General features: G+C 28.3%; 1 protein-coding gene across 1 annotated transcript in view; it reads right to left on the reverse strand.

The window, feature by feature from the left end:
- Window positions 1-19463, reverse strand: part of LOC114127991 (uncharacterized) — an 82290-nt gene that overhangs the window by 56636 nt on the left and 6191 nt on the right. Inside the window, exon 2 of the mRNA XM_050208530.1 lies at window positions 11129-11177. The gene's annotated coding sequence lies outside the window, so the exon portion shown is untranslated. The remainder of the gene's footprint in view (window positions 1-11128; window positions 11178-19463) is intronic.

Raw genomic sequence — 19463 nt, forward strand, 5'->3', positions numbered from 1 at the left:
CGGTTTCGATGCAGCGCGCAGTCCCAAATCGTTATAAATCACTGAGATTGGACGATTAATAACGTCGCGTGCAGTGCGTGCGCCCGATGATGCAGTAAGTGCAGTTACTCGCGTGTCACTTGATATTATGACGCGCACAGAGCCAGAAGATTTCAAGTCTGTGAATGAAATATAAATCATAATGTGAGATACACACACACAATAGTTTAAAAAAATCTCAAATAATACTTGGTTATTGCGCACTTCAAATCGACCGTCTCCGTCCGCTCTCGAGCAATTAAACGTCGTACTCGCGTCTTATTTGTTTATTTAAAACTGGCAGTGCCCGCAAAAAAAAAGAAATTCTCGTCTGGACGTAGACATTTATTTGCGAATACAAATATCTATCATAATAATAATGTATTGTGCGAGTCCTAGCGACTGCATAAAATGTGGTCAACAGCCAACACGGACGACGCTGCAAACAGGAGGGCGTTACTCTGACATTGTATTATATTATGTACGTACATTATTCATATAATATTATAGTCTATAGAATCTGTTCAAGATCATTTTTTGTTTTTTGTTTCATTTAAATTAAATATCCGTAATTCGTCCCGTGGTTCTTAAAAAACATGATTTTAAATAACGCTTTAAATTTCCTCAATCTTTATTCACTTGTTATAGTGAGCGTCGTATGCTTTAGTTCTCGACATTTCTTCATAAACTGACATAAGGCTCCATAGATTTTCCTAAAATGTTGTCTTTAATTCGTTTTAAAAAGTATTATCTTATAATACTAAAGATTCCAGACTAGTTGTACAAAAATTATATTTTAAGCTTCCATACTAATCTCTTAATGGAATAGTTGCTGACAATACCTAATGTGTTCTTGAATGTATTTTATATAACTTTATTACATCTGTGTACTATATATTTTTATTTTCTATTTATCTAATTATGTTCAATTTAATATTATAAGTAACATTAGAAGTTTAAAAATAATGTGAGTTATATCCTATTCCATAATATTTATGATTATGTTGTTGAATCCACGCGTGTATATTGAGTAAATAAAATAATTTAAATTATTAGTATCGGATTTTTTTTTATCGAATAGGTATAATATATAATATGTTAATCATCATTGACGATTAAAAAACACCGCATTAGATTATTAATTGATATAATTTTAGAGAAGTGTTTCAAGTACCTATTAACAAAATAAGTGTTATAATTATTTATAGGTACAGCGGAAAATATAAGGTGTTAACTGAAACTAAGCATTAAACAATATACCTACATACCTATATAATATATTTATTATATTACATTTTATGTACCGACTATCGGAGATGGTTTAATCGATATTCGATACCAGACTTGGTCTGATAGATTACTGTTTAAGATAATATTATTCTTTACTATAACGTAGTGACGTTGTATTATTTTAACATAGTTAAGGTGTCAACACAACTACAGTTGCTTAATAATAATTATGCATTAAAAATAAATATTTATAATACTCACTATTTTTCAAAACGTAGTTAATAAAAATTACTATACGTAATATTGTGATAGTGCAGATATATTATATAGGTATGAGACATCAATGTGATTATCAATTAATATCTATCAAGTTAAAATAATATAATATGTTAATGTGCATTAAAAATTAAGTTCATCTTTAAAAAAAATGTATATAATTGTAGTATATTAGTTTTTTATTATTATTATTATTAGCATAGATACTATGTGACTTTTGAAAACAATATTAGTAGTACAAACTTAATAATATTTTAACTTTTATCTTAATATGTTATTAAGGATATGATGTATTTTTTTTTTTAATAATTTGTATATAACTAATCTGTTTCACATCTACTTATTGTGCCAAAGTGGTTTAGATTGTAGATTGGATTTAAAAATAAAAAATTAATTAATTAATTAAAAAAACTTTTATCTACCTATTATAAGCTAAAAATACATAAAATTAAAATATATATCGTTATAGATATAAAATGAAACAATTAGAAATTTTTGTTACCATCGATTTTATTGAAATGTATCATAATATTATAAAAAAATAACTTTAATTACCTACTAAAAATGATTGAATGGTATTTTGGTAAATTAAAGAAAAATTAATTTTATGTTACTTGATGTACTACCTGAAATATCTGTCTATATTTCTACAGAACTATGAAAATAAATATAACTATTCACCCGTAAGCACTTTAAAATTATATTGTAGGTACATATTTCTAGTTACCTATACTATGTATAAGGACATAATTTTTATGTTTGTTCGTACTATTTTGCTAATACTTTCTAAGAAAGCATTAAAATATGTGAACATTAAACTTGTCGTCTAAAATCTATTCAATACTATTTTTTGGCACTTAACCCGTTTAGTATCTACCTATGTGCATATATAAGACTCTACGTAATACTCTACGTTACTATACAGGTTATCCAACTGAACAATTATATACTAAATTATATAGATATATTGTTTATCACGATGATGCCCGTAATAATATATATGTAATAAATCCAAATTGGCCGTTTTCTTGTCGTTAAAAAATGAAATAAGAATGATGCACTATATACCTTGTTTTATTGCCGACATAATACGTAATAATAAAACCCATCGAGTTTGATTTACTAAGTGTTTTAACATCTTTATATTATTACCTATACAATTTTATGACTTTCAGTTCAAAAACTGTATTGTTTTGTCGATAGTACTTTTTTAAAACTCATAAATTATATTCTGACCTCGGTACCGTGTAGAGCAACAGTTATTTACCTTTTTGTTCAACATACCAGAAAATGATTTTGATACGAGTTGGCATCACGAAACGACCTAAGAAGAATGGATCCGTTATAAGCATTTCAAAATATTTTAAATTATACATACAGAATTATTACTGATGAGAAAAAATGATACAAAAATGTTAAAAATATTTACTTGTATACGTACACTAAACATAATTTTTATAATAACTTCGATGATGGTATCTTGTTATGTTAAAAATATTATAAGGTTTAATAAAAAATAAAAAAGAAGAAAAACATTTTAAATAAATTGAACAAATTGAATACCAATAACATTTTATCATTTGATGATTATCGCATTTGCATAGCTATTTATTTACATTAATAATCAACTTGGTATTTTGTGATTTTCATTCATTTTTTCGTCACAAATATACAGTTAATAATTTTAAGTAATAAAAATGCTTGGATTATAAAAATATATTTATTTATATTTTTATTCGTATATTTAAAAATTAATGTTCAAAAACATAAATAAATAATACGTTCCAGACATTTAATCATTCATTTATCTATTAATATACAGCATTTTTATAGCATAACAAGATACTTTAAAGATTTATTAAATACATTTGCACTTTATTATGATAATGTATATTATATTTCAAAAATATAATTTACTACTGTATAATGAATCATGGTAATTTTTATTTTTCATATTTTTTTTTTTATCATCAACGTCGTCAATTATTATTAAAAAGTACAATTTTAATGTGTAGGTATATAATTTAAAATTAAAATATATTTTACACTTCCTCTTTGTGGTAAAAACTTGTATCATACTGCAGCATGGTACCTAACTGTTAATAAATATACGAATATAAATATAAAAAAGTCGATAGAACCTTAAAATATAGACGATAAATATTACGTTGATGTAGTGTTACAGTTTATCATTATAAACATAATCAATCTTTTCAGTAAGTCGAGATAAATAATCGCGAACTAATGAGAACTGCCGAATCACCCCTCAATCGATGAAAGCATAATGTTAGATAGGTGTGTTCTAAGTGGTCATAATATTATATAAGCAGTGTAATAATATAGAAAACGATAAAAATAAAAGGAACGATCTTAAACAATTTCATTAATTATATCAACGTTTCACAAAACACACATAAAAATAATACTCCTCCGATTCGGTCACGGTTGTATTATAATGTTTTGCATCAGTACACGAGATCTCCACAATCGATCATACAAAGTCGGCGTGGTTTTTTTACTGACAGGACCCGGTTTTGTTTTTTTTTTTTGTTCATTTTTTTTTTTGTTTTAACTTTTCAAGTGTATTGAGATACAACCTGCATTTCCTATTCCCCTCGCATTAGCCTACCTATTAATAACATACACAAGCGCTGTTGTTTTCGAATCCGATCTCGTTTTATGGTATTCGTCCTACATAGTTATAATAACTGGGCCGACGTTATCCGACTGTCCATCGCTGCAGCGCTCGAAGGGTCACATATTTTTTTTTTTTTGTAACCCTATACGTTTTTCACGTATTTGTGTGTGTGTGTGTGTGTGTGTGTGTGTAATTTCTTTCTTAGTTTTATTAGATAATAATATAATTAAGGAAGACTAGTTCGAGGTGTGAAATGTTTTCACCACATTCCAGGAGGACATAACATTTTATATCATATTATTTATCCTATATATATACCTACCGGCAACAACCGCCTTGGACGCGTGGAGAAAGATAATCTCTCGAGGGTCACACAATATTGTAAGGGGTAACTTCGATCGCCCGTAACCTGCAGCGTGCTGTGTGACCTTTCGACGGCAGCTATGCACGTCTATATATTCACGAAATGCAGGCCATTCCGTTTAACAGTTATTATTTATTAATATTTAATAGTGGTTTACCTATTTTATAATTTGAATTACGATTAGGTATACACAATATGTATGTATAATGTGGCGCCGGTGTATAGCTGGTTGTTCACCACATCACACAAAATCGAGTTAAATGTCAGATTAATAAGAAGTTTATCCAGATATACTCATAATTACTGTCGAATTTTTAATTTGACTAGAAAACCTTCCGAGTCATCTGAATATACAATTATTTAAATACATATACATAATTTTATGCATAGAAAGTACAAAAAATCACATCGTGTCTGTATGTTTTAAAATGGTACTACAATAATATGATTAGTTATAAGATAATGATTTGTCATTTTTTTTTTTTAGTTTAGATTTTTAGTTTGTATTTGAATTTTGACGCATAATTCAGAACATTACACGTGGTGGAGTTATTTATTTTTTACTATTCAAAAATACCACAATGTAGTCTAAGTACTATAATAATCGGTCTTAAATTTATTGTAATCATAATACTCAAAAACAATTCATGGACAATGTTAAATTAAGAGACAGCTAAATATTATTCGTAAGCTCAACGGTTTTTGAAAAATTTGAGGTTTGATACGAGTCGGTTAACTAACAACACAAGACTTGACGACAATCGTAATATTTCCAAGAGCGGACACAGAAAGTAGTTAAACCAATACGTACACCACACACTCGTATATATTCAAAATACATAAATTATGTGTTGTCTTAACTCTTAGTATAATATATGCTTACTCTCTATATTATAGTGTGTAAATCTATACAGTCTAATATTATCGCGGTAATATTTCGCTACTGAAACCGGTACTGATAAAACCTGCAATTATCTTTAAAATGGTCGACAATTTATATATAATTGAAATAAATTAATGTTTACGAACATAATATTAAATAATACCAGTCACTTTTATAGGTATACGCTTGATACGGAGTCAATTAGGTAAGTCTGTGGATTATAAAACAATGTGAATAAAATATTCTCTTATTCGACTACATTTCATTCGCATCTCCGAGCATTTCCTTGTCAATTTATTTATAATACCTATTAACTGATATTATACCATTTTATTGAACATTATTAAAAATAAATTGCATCGCAGCCATTCGCCGCACGGTTTAATAATAATTGCAGTCTGGAATTATTATTATAAGAAATCGTATTCCCGATTGCGGGTAGGTTGGACTTCGAATCTCATAAGTAAGTACCTACCTATAAAAAATCATCTAAAATACACTCGGACGATACTATATGTATTTAATATTAATAGGATACGTGTAATTTACGCGTTATTTTCCTTTAGGCCGATTTCTTAACGTTATCTGATCGAAATGCGATTAAAACTTGTGTACGGGTATAATACAGCGCTAGCTGTAACAGCAGTTTAATGTTCTGTGCCAGTTCTTACATTTTGTTCGATATAGTTTATGATCGAAACATTCGAGACACCGTTGAGGATAATAAAATGATATTAAAATATAAGAAACTGATTATTGCGAACGAATCTTTGATTAGTGTTTTTCTTTTAGTGGGTGTATAATATAATATTATATACTATACCAGAGACATGCAGAGTAGATGTAATTCCATCGACGAAAATGATATTAAAATATATACCAATAACATCGAAATGGTAACATGACTACACATATAGACAACGTATTTCTAAAAAAAAAAAAAATGCAATTTCAAACAACCGAAAAATACGTTTTTTTTCGAGCTCGTATTATAGTCAGCATGTTTTTTTTCGAGTAGTTATTAAATAAACAACGTCATTGTTAATAAAGCGTGTTGTACGCAATCGAATAAGACACATGTGTTATGACGAACGTGATACGTATTCTTAATGCTAATATTGACCAGGTAAAACATACCTATATACGTAATTTGTGAATAAATATGTATATAAAAAACATAATAATAATAATTATACCGTCAATAAAAAAATGATTGAGGCGCCATGTGTGTAGTATTAAAGCGCCCGAGGGTAATTTACATTCTATATACGATGTTGGATTATATTACAGGGGAACCCACTACTGTGACGTGAAGTTCACAGTTAATTCCGTTTCCGTCCAATTACATGATTTGTTAACCGACCGTTTTAACCTTCGATTAGTTTAAAATTGGTTATAACCGCACAACATATTAGACATTATTATTGTGTGTCTCTACGGCACAATATCATATTTATTTTATACTTTATTATAATATATTATATGAAAAATAATTATCATCGGCTAAATTATAATATGCAACATGTGTGTACCGGAGCCCATTCCCCATATACATCTATATAGTATGACGTACTCGTGCACGTCCCGGACGTCATCGATAACCTTTATTATAATAATATAATACAATGCAATCGCATAAGGAGAAACCCCTTTCGACAAGACGTGTACCATAATAATTCGACTGCTGCAATGCAGAGAGCACGCAGGTTCCAAAAAAAAAGAAAATACCTTACACATAATTTCGACAATGGGCTTAAGAGAAATGGTAAATGGTCGAAAATAAATTCTCATACCGGCGCTAATGGAACGCGCTAAGTAAACACCAATAACTATACAAACCAGAGATACATTGTTGTTGTTTGATCACAAAAGAGGTAAATAAAACCGGGTTAAACTGTGATTTCAATTATGTAACGCTCACTGCATCTCAGTCGAGATTAACGTTCGAGAGTAACAAACGCCAAATACAATACCTATATAAACGAATAAACGTCATTTTTATTTCTTATAGTCCCAGTCTGTGTGTATAATTTACAATAGAACTCGTAAATTGTAATAATATAAACATACGTTTCGCCACAGTGTTATGCTTAATTTTTTTCGAAGGAGGAAGGAATATGAATTTTGAATATTCTCAGACTACGATCATAACACAGCAACAAAAAGCATATTTTTTTGCATTTAGCTGTAGATGTTATAGTTAATTAAAATATTAATTGTGTACAAGGAAAATAAAATTTGTGTATTATGAATGTCATTACGTCTTATTAGTAACGTTGGGGACCGAAATCACGGCAAATGATATTGGTAAATAAGTTTTCATTACTTTATCATAATATATTGTATCGTTATCAATTAACTTAACTTATTATACAAAAACCTAAAAATCACACGGAAAAATATACTAAAAACATGATTTTTTATTATAACAATAATTACGTAAGCAAGCCACTGTTGGTGGTAATTGGTAATCGAATATGATGACAACGCGTATACTAACTTGAATGATATTATATCAGTGAAATAATAGTGGTTTATCTTTTTTTAAATAATTCAATACCTATATGTGTTCACATTTATCAAAATGTTTGGAACATTTGTAAAACTATACGTATTGTTAAAACACTATAGTTGTGTATACTAGCTATATCACAACAAAAACAATAATATATTTAAATTGAAAATAATAACGGCGATATGTACGCATAACACAATTCCGAAAAGTTGTAGACAACAAGTCGTAAAATATTTTTTAACACGATATATTATAATAAACATTACTATTACGAATTCCGTTTAAGGAGTATAAAAAAACGAGACATTCGCATAATCACATTTTAACTTTAAGAATGTATTTATTCAGAATTTATAATAATATATACTGTTGTATTTATCACACAAACAACAACAGTGATGTAATATACACTTATAAAAAGTATATTTTGAGTAAATATTCAACAATTTAAAAGAAATATATACGTCAAATACTATAAAAAAAAAATTTAAAAAAGCTTTTCGAATACTAAAAAAAAGTTAACATTATTTTTATAATATTGTCATATACGCGATGCAATTATTATTATATATTTCAAAATGCGTGACTGACTATATAATGCCTATTATATAATTATACACCCACGCAAAGTTTACGATGTGCATACAGATGAGAACTATAATTGATAGGGTTGAGCCTATAGATGGGACGCGTGCCAACGAAATTTGTCTTCGTGTAACGAAACGGATGTTATCCGCAAGAATCACCACCACTGTATTTATGTCTTTCGTACTCTAAAAAAGGGTCGTTTCGAACACGACCTATCAAAAACTGTTTTACAAACATTTTACACAATACGACAAAGTACTTATAGAGTATAGACCTACGTGCCACCACATTACCACCTTACTGGCGTTCACGATTAAATATTTGTGTACGTCATAATATATACTCGTACGTATACGCATAGTGATTCACCAAACATACTCACCCCATTTTTCTTCTTTAATAATACAGTTATAATATAATAAAATTATTAAATAATGAATTTAAAACACACGGGACTATGATAATTTGAAAAATTTAATTGGTAGTTCAATATTAATAATTTATAAAAATAGTAAAACTACAGTAAAATACTAGATTCAATATTACATCTATTTTATATTTTTGTAAAACCATCTTAAAGAAATGTTATTCTTAGTATAAACAGTTTAATAACTAAAAACACTAATCGTTCAAATTCTGTGTTAAGTACTTCGGAATTTTCAAAACAATTTATAGTAAAAAAAGATGGATTTTTATTTGAAAAACTAGTGTGCGTCGCCACTTCTTAAACGAGACATAAAATCTCAAAAATTTGAAAATATTATCTCTAACTCTTAATCTAGATATATTTAAAAATTAGAAAATCAGAATTTTACTACGTTTATAAATTATAAAATGAGAAATATGAGTGTTTGTTGAGTCATACTGTATATACGGGGAGGTAATATATTACGCGTAATTATAATGCTTTGACTATGTGTTTATAGAAGTGCTGTCTCGTTGTATTGTACAACTATTCAGCAACGTTGCGAGATAACAGAATAAATTAACTAACCCGCGAATTCTTGAGAGTTTTTCATATGCAGTTCTGTCATGAAAAAGAAAAAAACAGTAATAAAACAACACTATTCAGTTAATTCACCCGACACATAGACGCAGACATGCTGTCGAGACTCGTCTAAAATGTACTCTAACCTATCAAACTGAGTAATTACACTCCTGGCAAGACCAGCCGATCGCATTTATAGTGCGCAACTTCGCCAGTATATATATAGAAAAATAATCTCATCGTAGTATATAAGCTTTTCCGCGTTGTAGGTTTTCCGTCGTGTTTGACATGAGAAAAAGTGATTTGTTTGTAAATTAATAATTACTGTTGAATAATAATATTATAATATACTAATATTATTGGTTTGTATACAGGAATCGTTTACTTTGTCGTATAATGTACATAATATAAAACTCTTTGTGAATACGCACTCGCCTGTTCCCTCCTCGCGGACGTTCCAGCTATATAAGTCCATCAACCATCGCTATAACAACTACTAACCCACAACTAATTTCCAAATGAATGATTCTCGAAGTAAACAAGATATTGCAATATGAAATACCTCATTTAAAAACACATACGTTTAAACTTATACTCTTCGGTCTTTACAGACCGGCTGAAGGAATTTTTCGCAAAATTTTTTATAAACAAAATTACTCAGGCTTATATAATTATTATATTGTAATATACACACTGCTCTACGGCCTATAATATTGAAGGGCAAGCTATACAATAGTATATTTTAATCAAATGTTTACATTTCCCCGCGCTTAATAAATGACTGCATTCGCACTTGGAACAAACATTAACACCTAAGAATATTAATAATATACAATGTGACAATAATTTTATGCATTAAGTAGGTATTGATTAAATGCGACATCATTAAAATTAATTAATTATCATAATCTATCAATTATCATGATATATTATACATTTATGATATAAATGTTGGCCATTTACAATTCGTATTTTTCTTAATAACCTTGTATAATAAAATATAATCAATTAGCATAAAAAAAACTTACGAAATAATAATATTAGGTATGTTAAAATAAATTAATAATGATATTATTTGTTTTTGAAAAAAATGTTTCGTTATTTATTTTTTTATTTTTATTTAAACTTATAATCACAATCTAAATTATGTAAAATTATTATTAATGCTTCCTAAATCTCATATTTGATTTTATTTATGCTATTTTAATCAGTTAGCTATAACGAAGTAGGTATAGTAATAAAATTAAGTATCATCACTCCCTTCACTAATATACAGATACTACATTTGCACTGTCACTAATAACGGTAATATATAACAATAAATTAATATCAATCGTATAGTAACATAAATTTACTCTCAAAAGCCATTATTTTAATGTTGTTAACATTTCCACACCAGCTGAGTCAAACATATGTAACAATATAGAATCATTAAAAATACTTCACACCCATAAAAAATTCAAAAAGGGATCTATTATACTTCTATACCTTCTTGTTAAGCAACATCATTTTAAACTAAGATTTATTCTAAAAGATCTACTCTACTGGCTAAGAACCAACAGTTAACTCAAATAAAAATATACACTATTTTTACTTAATGTCTTAAAAGGATTTACGAGAAATCTTACCTGATTATATATGTTCGTAATTTGTCTTGTTGAAAAAATACCGGTCCATCTAAAAAAAAAAAATAGACATTTGATACTTAAATAATCGATTATGTGTTATATTTTTAATTCTATAATTAACTATAATTTATAATTATTTTACCATAATTTATATATTATTACATAGATATTTTACAAACATATAATATAAATGAGAATCGATAAATTTAAAAACTATACCTATTGCTCTACGGTAAACTATAAAGTAAATAAAAATTATTGATTAATATAGTTAGGAAAATTAATTTTTCGAACAGTAACTCTTGCAATTTTTTAATACTAAGAGGCATATTAATACATAATCATCAAACACCAGACGGTATAATTATTAATTAATAACTAAGTTAAATGAAATTAACTAATAAATCAAATCAAAAATTTTTATATTTATTTTTAAGACTTCGACTTAGCAAAAGTAGATAATAATAGTCCATTATAAAATACCAAAATTCATTAAATTAAATAATTTCCAAAAACGCCAATACGTCACCATGATCATAAAGATAGGTTATTATATATTTTGTACATTTTGTCCATTTTGATAATCATTTTTATCACTGACACAATCATAATTATTACAAAGTTTTATGAATCATAAATCATGAAGAGATTGCTATTATTTAGTAAAAATTCCCAGAGTCAGTGTAATATATTATATTATTATATTTGTTTTATTGGTTTGTACATTCATTTTCTTGAAGATATACTTATATAATGACTACATCAGGGTAAAACATTCTCATTTCTTAATAATATATCTATATACTACGATTACTACGTAAATATTAAGACCCTCTGTGCCCACTAATGCAAGTATCATGTAAATTGTCTTGCGCGTGCACGTCTCTTTCAAAATTATTAGAGATCAACGCAGGCAGCTACCTAAAAGAAAATATCCGTTATAAAAAAGGAATAGTAATAAAAATTGGCCGATAATAATACACCTTTGGTTATAATATGTATATGATATATAAATTATAAAACAATTAGCCTCGGGACTTTTCCCAAATGAATACCTACTTATTTTTCTCAATATCTTTATAACTGTCTTAAATAATGTATAAGTACTGAGGCAATGAAGTTGTTATCGGGTGAAACAAAGGCAGTATATTATTCATTTCCGCCGACGATATATTTACAACACGTTCCCATGTATAATGTGAAGGTATAGTTATTGTAAAAGTAAAAAAAAACATATACAGAGATACTTAACACGGGTTTGGTATAAAAAATATTATTACGTCCATGTCGTTTAAAAATAAAAATACTATAAGTAGGTACTCACAAATAAGTGTCCAAATTGTATCCCTATAGATTACCTACAAAGCATATTATAGTGTCGCCTGGCTATATTCAGCCCTGCGCTAATAACGCGCGTTAATCAACATTTTTATGTTATACAATTCACTTTCAAAACTAAATTACGAGGGTCAGACTGACACTATAGTACTATACAGTATACATATAACCTCACTTATCCCACTCTGACTGGGAATATTTAACTACTATATATGAGAAAAGGAACAATATTCGACCACATTTTACTACTTACTTTTGCAACTTTTAAAATTAATTCGAAAATATAACAACATTTTATTATTCTGAAAGATTTCCACAAAATTATAAAAGCAATGAATATAAATATTACGGTATTATACATTTTAATAGACGCAATAATAATATAAAATCATAAACATTTCATTTAATATAAATACCAAATAGTTATTAATTTTTATAGTTCTAGAATATAATTTTGTTTTTATTTATTCATATTTTTACAAATGTATTTACAATGAACAAAATAATTATTGATACTTACCAACGCGATACACGCGTGAGGAAATTACCCGTCGATGTAATACGTCAAATTCATATTTTATAAAAATGTAAAATTATGTAAAAATATGGTTTCTTATATTGTAATAATCCATTCTTCAATAATTATCATAATTTATTCCAAATTAATTAATACGTCATATTTCCATAAGCAAATATATTATTAATACATTTTTTAAAAAAATTATAAGAAATTATCATTTTGATTTTGAATAATCAAAACCACCTAAAATATGTATTGACCTAAATATGAATTAATTCAGTACAGAAATGTGATTCATGTAAAACAGCCGTTGGAAAATATATAGATAAATGAATATAGGTAATCATAAAAAGTCGTATTATTCAAGGTAAAAACTTTCAAACGACTTGCATTTTTTGTGATTTAAAATTAATGATTATTCAAGGTAATAGTAACATGCACTACATATTGTATTACTCTATTTAAAGCATTTACTATTTTATTTTTAAAAATAAAAATCGACATTGTAGAAAAGAAAATTTCGTTTTAAAATATAGTTTACGTAACTCTCGCATCAAATCTTTCCGAAATATTTATTTTTTATTTGCTACATTTTACACGTATTATTTCTATTTAATTTAATTTGATCTGCATCATGGTTTACTAATAAAAAATAAAAATAAAAATCGTTCAAATATTTTAAAACCCGTATCAAACTATACCTACAGTAAGTACACGGGTTTAACAGATTTAATAATTTTTATATTTTTATATCTTGACCATTTACACGAAACGATCATCTGTCGGTAAAATTATAGACGGTACATAAGTCGCTTGTATTAGTGGGTGGGCCGCACCAGGTAAACTGCACATCACTATACATTATACAACTATATATAAATGTTGCCGCTCCCGTGTTAACTATAATAAGAAGATTTTTACCAATATTTTAATCATTTAACACAACGTACCATCAAAACGTATGCGTTTTGAATGTTTTATAGGTTGTGTGTGTGTGTAATAATATAAGTATAAAATAGTATAATTTAGTATAGTACACGATATATTATATAAGTAACGCGACAACATTAGTTTATTTCGGTGGTATATATAGGCAATATTTTATCATCAGACTAACCACATGTGATAATAAAACTAATGTGAACGATACGTCTCCATAAATAGTGGAACTTTTGTATCAAGAACACCATATTTATATTTATATATATACATATATGGTGAAGTGGTGTAACAATAGAGCGGGGCGGATCTTAGATCGCATAAATTTTAGTCGAAAACTTCCAAAATGATTTATTTTGTATTATAGTTTGTATAGTTTTTACATGACAAAATAAAAATAAAAAAAAACATGTGCATGTACACAACCTAAATATACATATATACGAAACAAACGCGAAAATATCGATCTATAGCTATTCGATATAAAGTATAATATTATCCTGTAATACATATTCCGACTGATTTAGATTATTTCACCACACCCAAATGCGTACCTACTTCGTATAATATATTGTAAAGGTCGTATCATACACGCTGAATAAATAATTTATTAAATGTGTTACTATTATTATGTATGTCACTATAATATATACTATTGTATAATATTTATACTATATATTATACATTATATACAAATGAATCACTAGCTATAATAATACCGATTTCACTCGTCATAAAATTATCAATCTTTTTTATTATATTATATCTATCTATCTATCGTTTTCCATTTTACTTTAGTTAAAATATTTAAAATAAACACAATTACAATAATGATTAGTTTTATGATTTTTTCCTTTTTAATTTTAAACATAATTTTATTATAACACTGCGAAAAAAAGAGAAATATTCAACAAATCGAATGTTTAAAATCTGACTTAAAGATTTTATCGTTAAGAATTTATATATTCTATATTTTACTAACTATAATAGTAATATAGTCTGTAAATAACGGCAAGCGTTTAAATAAACAAAAACATATTCGCTTATTGAGAGCCAAAACAAAATTCATTCGTGAGCCGCCCTATAAGGGTTGACAATTTATAAACATTTTCCATAGCTCAAAGAATTTATTAATATAGAGTTTTTATTGAAAACAGTCCAATAGCTTTTGAATCTTTACAGGACAAAAAAACATAAATCTATTTAGACAGATTATGTATTGTATATAATTTTACGTAGATAAATTATATACCTAAAGGCATTCAATGTGTAAATGCGTTTTTAGTTATAACTATAACTATCTTTTATCGTATGACTCTTGTGAAACACTGGAAAGATAACGTCAAACAGCAGTTTATATAATTCTGCCACTAGGTATTATTCTTTCTCTTGACGGCAGATTTATCGAACTGCAATTTTTTAAGTGCATTTATACGAGAGCCGATGTATGGTATGTGTTTAGAGAATATTATTAATTATTACTTTAAAAACGGATACGCATTATAATGTATAATATATGATGATGCGAACGCAGACCTATCTACCAACACATTAAATGACCAGAAAAATAAATAATCTATTATCAGGCATGAAACTTTGTATAAAAGCCGCTATAACGTTGTATATATAATATAATAACAACCATGAATATGCACAGGTTGCTTATATATTCATATATACTTATAGGCATGCCTCGGGGGAAAATCGCAGTGTATTTTTTCATAAATCATATTTTATTCTTTAAATATAATCCATCACGGGTGTATAACAAGGTGCTAAAATCAATTAAATTATCATTTATGAAAAATATACACAACTTCTACGTCCAATATTTACAAATACGAAAGAAATAACAATAATAATAATAATGATACAAAATGTGTACATATATTTACTTCACTAATTACAACGAATATTATGGCCACTTAAGGTCGATGTAAATTGTATTTACAATAAATATTTCAAACACTTTTTAATTAGTCAGCTACATATATGTAAAACATGTGAACCGGTTTCAACAAAATATGTTTGTGTGTATATAATATAATATATAACTATATATGAACAACTTATTGTATGTGTCTTTATGATTTTGGTAAATATATGCATTTATATAATATATATAATATTTTATTATATATTAGAGCAAGGATATAAATGTTTAAAAAACATTTAACATATTAAACAACTTCAATAAAATTTCAATGCCTTCTCTATAGATTATTAAATCAAAATAAATTATATTATTCCTAAAAAAAATCCTATTCGGATTCTACCCTTGGGACATTTTTAGATTGTAAAACGAAAAAGTATGGGTATAGTTGCAATTTCCGACGCAGACAGAACGACTTGTGCTATAAGTGTTTACACTAAATTATTATGGCCAGCGGTTTAAATCTTTACTGTTTATAATATGCGTATGTAATATATATATATATATATATAAAAGAATATATGATTATTGTTTTTCGGTTCGATTAACAGGCGATTTTTTTTCTTTCCTCGCACGGATGAAATTTAATGTTAACGGAAACGCTTTTAGAAAAAGCCCCGGAAGGCGTCGCCGATACGTTACAAAACCGTCGCGAAAAAAATTCTCCCTCCAATTCCATACATATACTTATAATATAAAAATATATACTGCTTATACTTATGTATACACCGGTACGAACTCCGAAATGAAACTGGCAAACTACGCAGTAGGTATAGTATAGAATATATATATATAACGTATAACGAGTGATTCATTTAACGTAAGACACTCATTATTTGATTATTTCAAATATTAACATTTTTGAATATATTTATTTAACAAAATTTTAAGTTGTTTTTCAAAAAAATATTTATTTTATCATTGTAATTTTTTAAATGTAATTTTTTTTTGAGTGACAATATACATTTTTATTCCCTTATTTCAAAGCAAAATACATTTTGGAGTATTTTAATATTTAAAAATCAAATTTTGATTTTGATTCTGAGCGAAGCGATAATAGTAATGTGATACAGGCAAACCTAAACCCCGTAAAATGGTGGTGCTACACTTCTCCATTATCCAAGTACTAGGATAATTTTTTATCTCCTCAAAGTATCAACTATATTGAACCAGAAACCACCCTCAATGTTGAGAATCAAATTATTTTTACTCCTCTAAAAATTAATGACAGACACGCAAAAATAAACCACTCAATAGCATTGTAAAATGTATAGGTAATATATTTATCACCCTGGCTCAGGATCTAAAAAAAAAAATATATTCAAAAACGTTATAGTATTTCCTTAAATAATGATCTCCACCGAATGCGTTAATTCTATCCTCGCGTTTTACAAACGCATATCGCACACCAAATTGTACGTTCTAAATCATCCATTTAACACTAGGTATGTTATATATTTTAATATTAAAGTGAATAATTGATCAATTATTAAATTTAAAATTAAGAATATTAACTAGTGAATCTAGTATTTTTTTTTTTTGGTCACGTTTTCATTTTAAAACGAATTATGATCATTTTAAAATGTTTACGTTTCACTTTAAAATTAAAATACAAAAATAAAGCTAAATGAGATAATAATTTTAAATTTTATGTCAGTTCATTATATTATATGTAATATTAAACATAACATACCTAGATGGACTGTTCAGAACATATTATTTGGAATGCTATATATAAGTTTGTATGATGGAAACAACGCATGTGTAATTGTAGACGTCGTGTTTTTTTAAATATATTTTGAATACGAATCATCCCGTAGACATCATACAAACACCATGTTTAAAAATTGAGTTTTCCGTACGCGTATTACTCCAGAGTTTTCACACTATATGTCTATACAGAGATTATTTCGGTATATGCTTATATAATACATATAAACGGTTTTCGAGCACAATTTATTGCAAGCTGCAGCGACACCATAACTGCAGCAATATCACACGCGGTGCCCGGAAGAACCGGAGGCCGAAATGTCTGGTGCTAATGGACCGCGTGGACCGGCTGCAGCCCAGTGTCTCGTGTCGTATTGTAATAATAATAATATAATGTCATCGAGTGCGCCGCGGAAAAACGAAACTGCACAAAACATACAATATGTTTAGTAAGCAGGAAGTCGGTAGGTTTTATTTTATACGCGGGTATTATTATTATTATTATTATCGTTGTGTTACATTATATCGTGTGCATTGTGTTTCGCCTATTGTGCAGCTCGACAGTTGCTGGCTTGCCGCATTTGTATAATGTCGTCGTTGACTCGAAAAACCCTCCCATGTGCCAAATTCACGATTTTAAGGTTTTGGTGTCCCTGGATTCAGAAATAAATAAGCTATAATTTGATGATATCTCCTATTATATGTTATTATACCACCTATCCTCATCGTACAGAATTGATAAACAACAATAAATAAAACCTCCTGAATGTAGTGTATTAGGTATACTTACTAAAATCGTCTACGAAATAACTTTCTATGCGATTATATACGTATAATTTAACACAAATAAACATTCAAAAAACCTCCTATGTAAGCATTGACTAAAAACTGTAATAAAACATCAAATGTGAGTAGGTACGTGACAACTGACTGCAAGACATTGAGAATTCATACAATGTTTCTATAAAACATTGAATATTTTTCAATCGTATAAGATTTTATGGTATATAATTTATATAACGTTAAAATGTGTGTCTGTAGATCATTGAGAATTATTTTTTTAAAACCCATTTTTTTTTTTATGTCTCCCGAAAAGCGAGTTTAAATATATAATATTTTCGTGTCAACGTCGTCGACGACGACGTTGTGATATAATAATACATAAACACGCGTTTATTGTTGTTCATCGCCGTGATAACAATCGTCTCGGGCGAGCGGCCAAAAATCGCGAGCGAAATCTCTGTTGCGATCTCATGGTTTTAAATTTGACCGGCGCTATGTGTATACGACAACAAAAGTATATAAAAATAATTTTATTATCATCGTCGCGCGCGTGTGCTGGAATTACGGTTTTCGTTTTCGTTTTTCTTCCCCGACGATTTGATATATTGACGTTCCGCGCGGGCGGCGTACTGCTGCAACGGTGTATATAATATATAATATTATAATATTATGATGGTGTCGTCTCTCGTCTTGGCAACGAGTCAACCGGCGTGGTCCGTCCGTCGTCGTCTCGAAAATCGCGTCTCGCGGCGCCCTGAGGTCCCGCGCGTCTCCGAAAGTAAAAGTCCGCAGTAATATTAATAAATAATAATAATAATATTATAACACATATTATATTATTATATTAAACGCGCACTAGGTAAGTGTTCCCCTCCCTCTTTTTTACCACCACCAACACTGCCGGAGGAGAAGGATTGGTCGCGAATACCCACCGGGCCCGAGTGGGGTACCAATGAACGGTGGCGGCTGTCCGTCCGTTATTATACGGCCGGTTTGCCGATTGCATTGTGCGCGGTCGTCGCGTGTGTGGCGGCTCTCCGTCGTCGTTGTCGTTCACGCGATGACGACTTGGCGGTATTCACGACGGAGCAATAATTGTTGACACGTTACAA

Source organism: Aphis gossypii, chromosome 1, assembly GCF_020184175.1.
Source record: "Aphis gossypii isolate Hap1 chromosome 1, ASM2018417v2, whole genome shotgun sequence".
Taxonomy (NCBI): domain Eukaryota; kingdom Metazoa; phylum Arthropoda; class Insecta; order Hemiptera; family Aphididae; genus Aphis; species Aphis gossypii.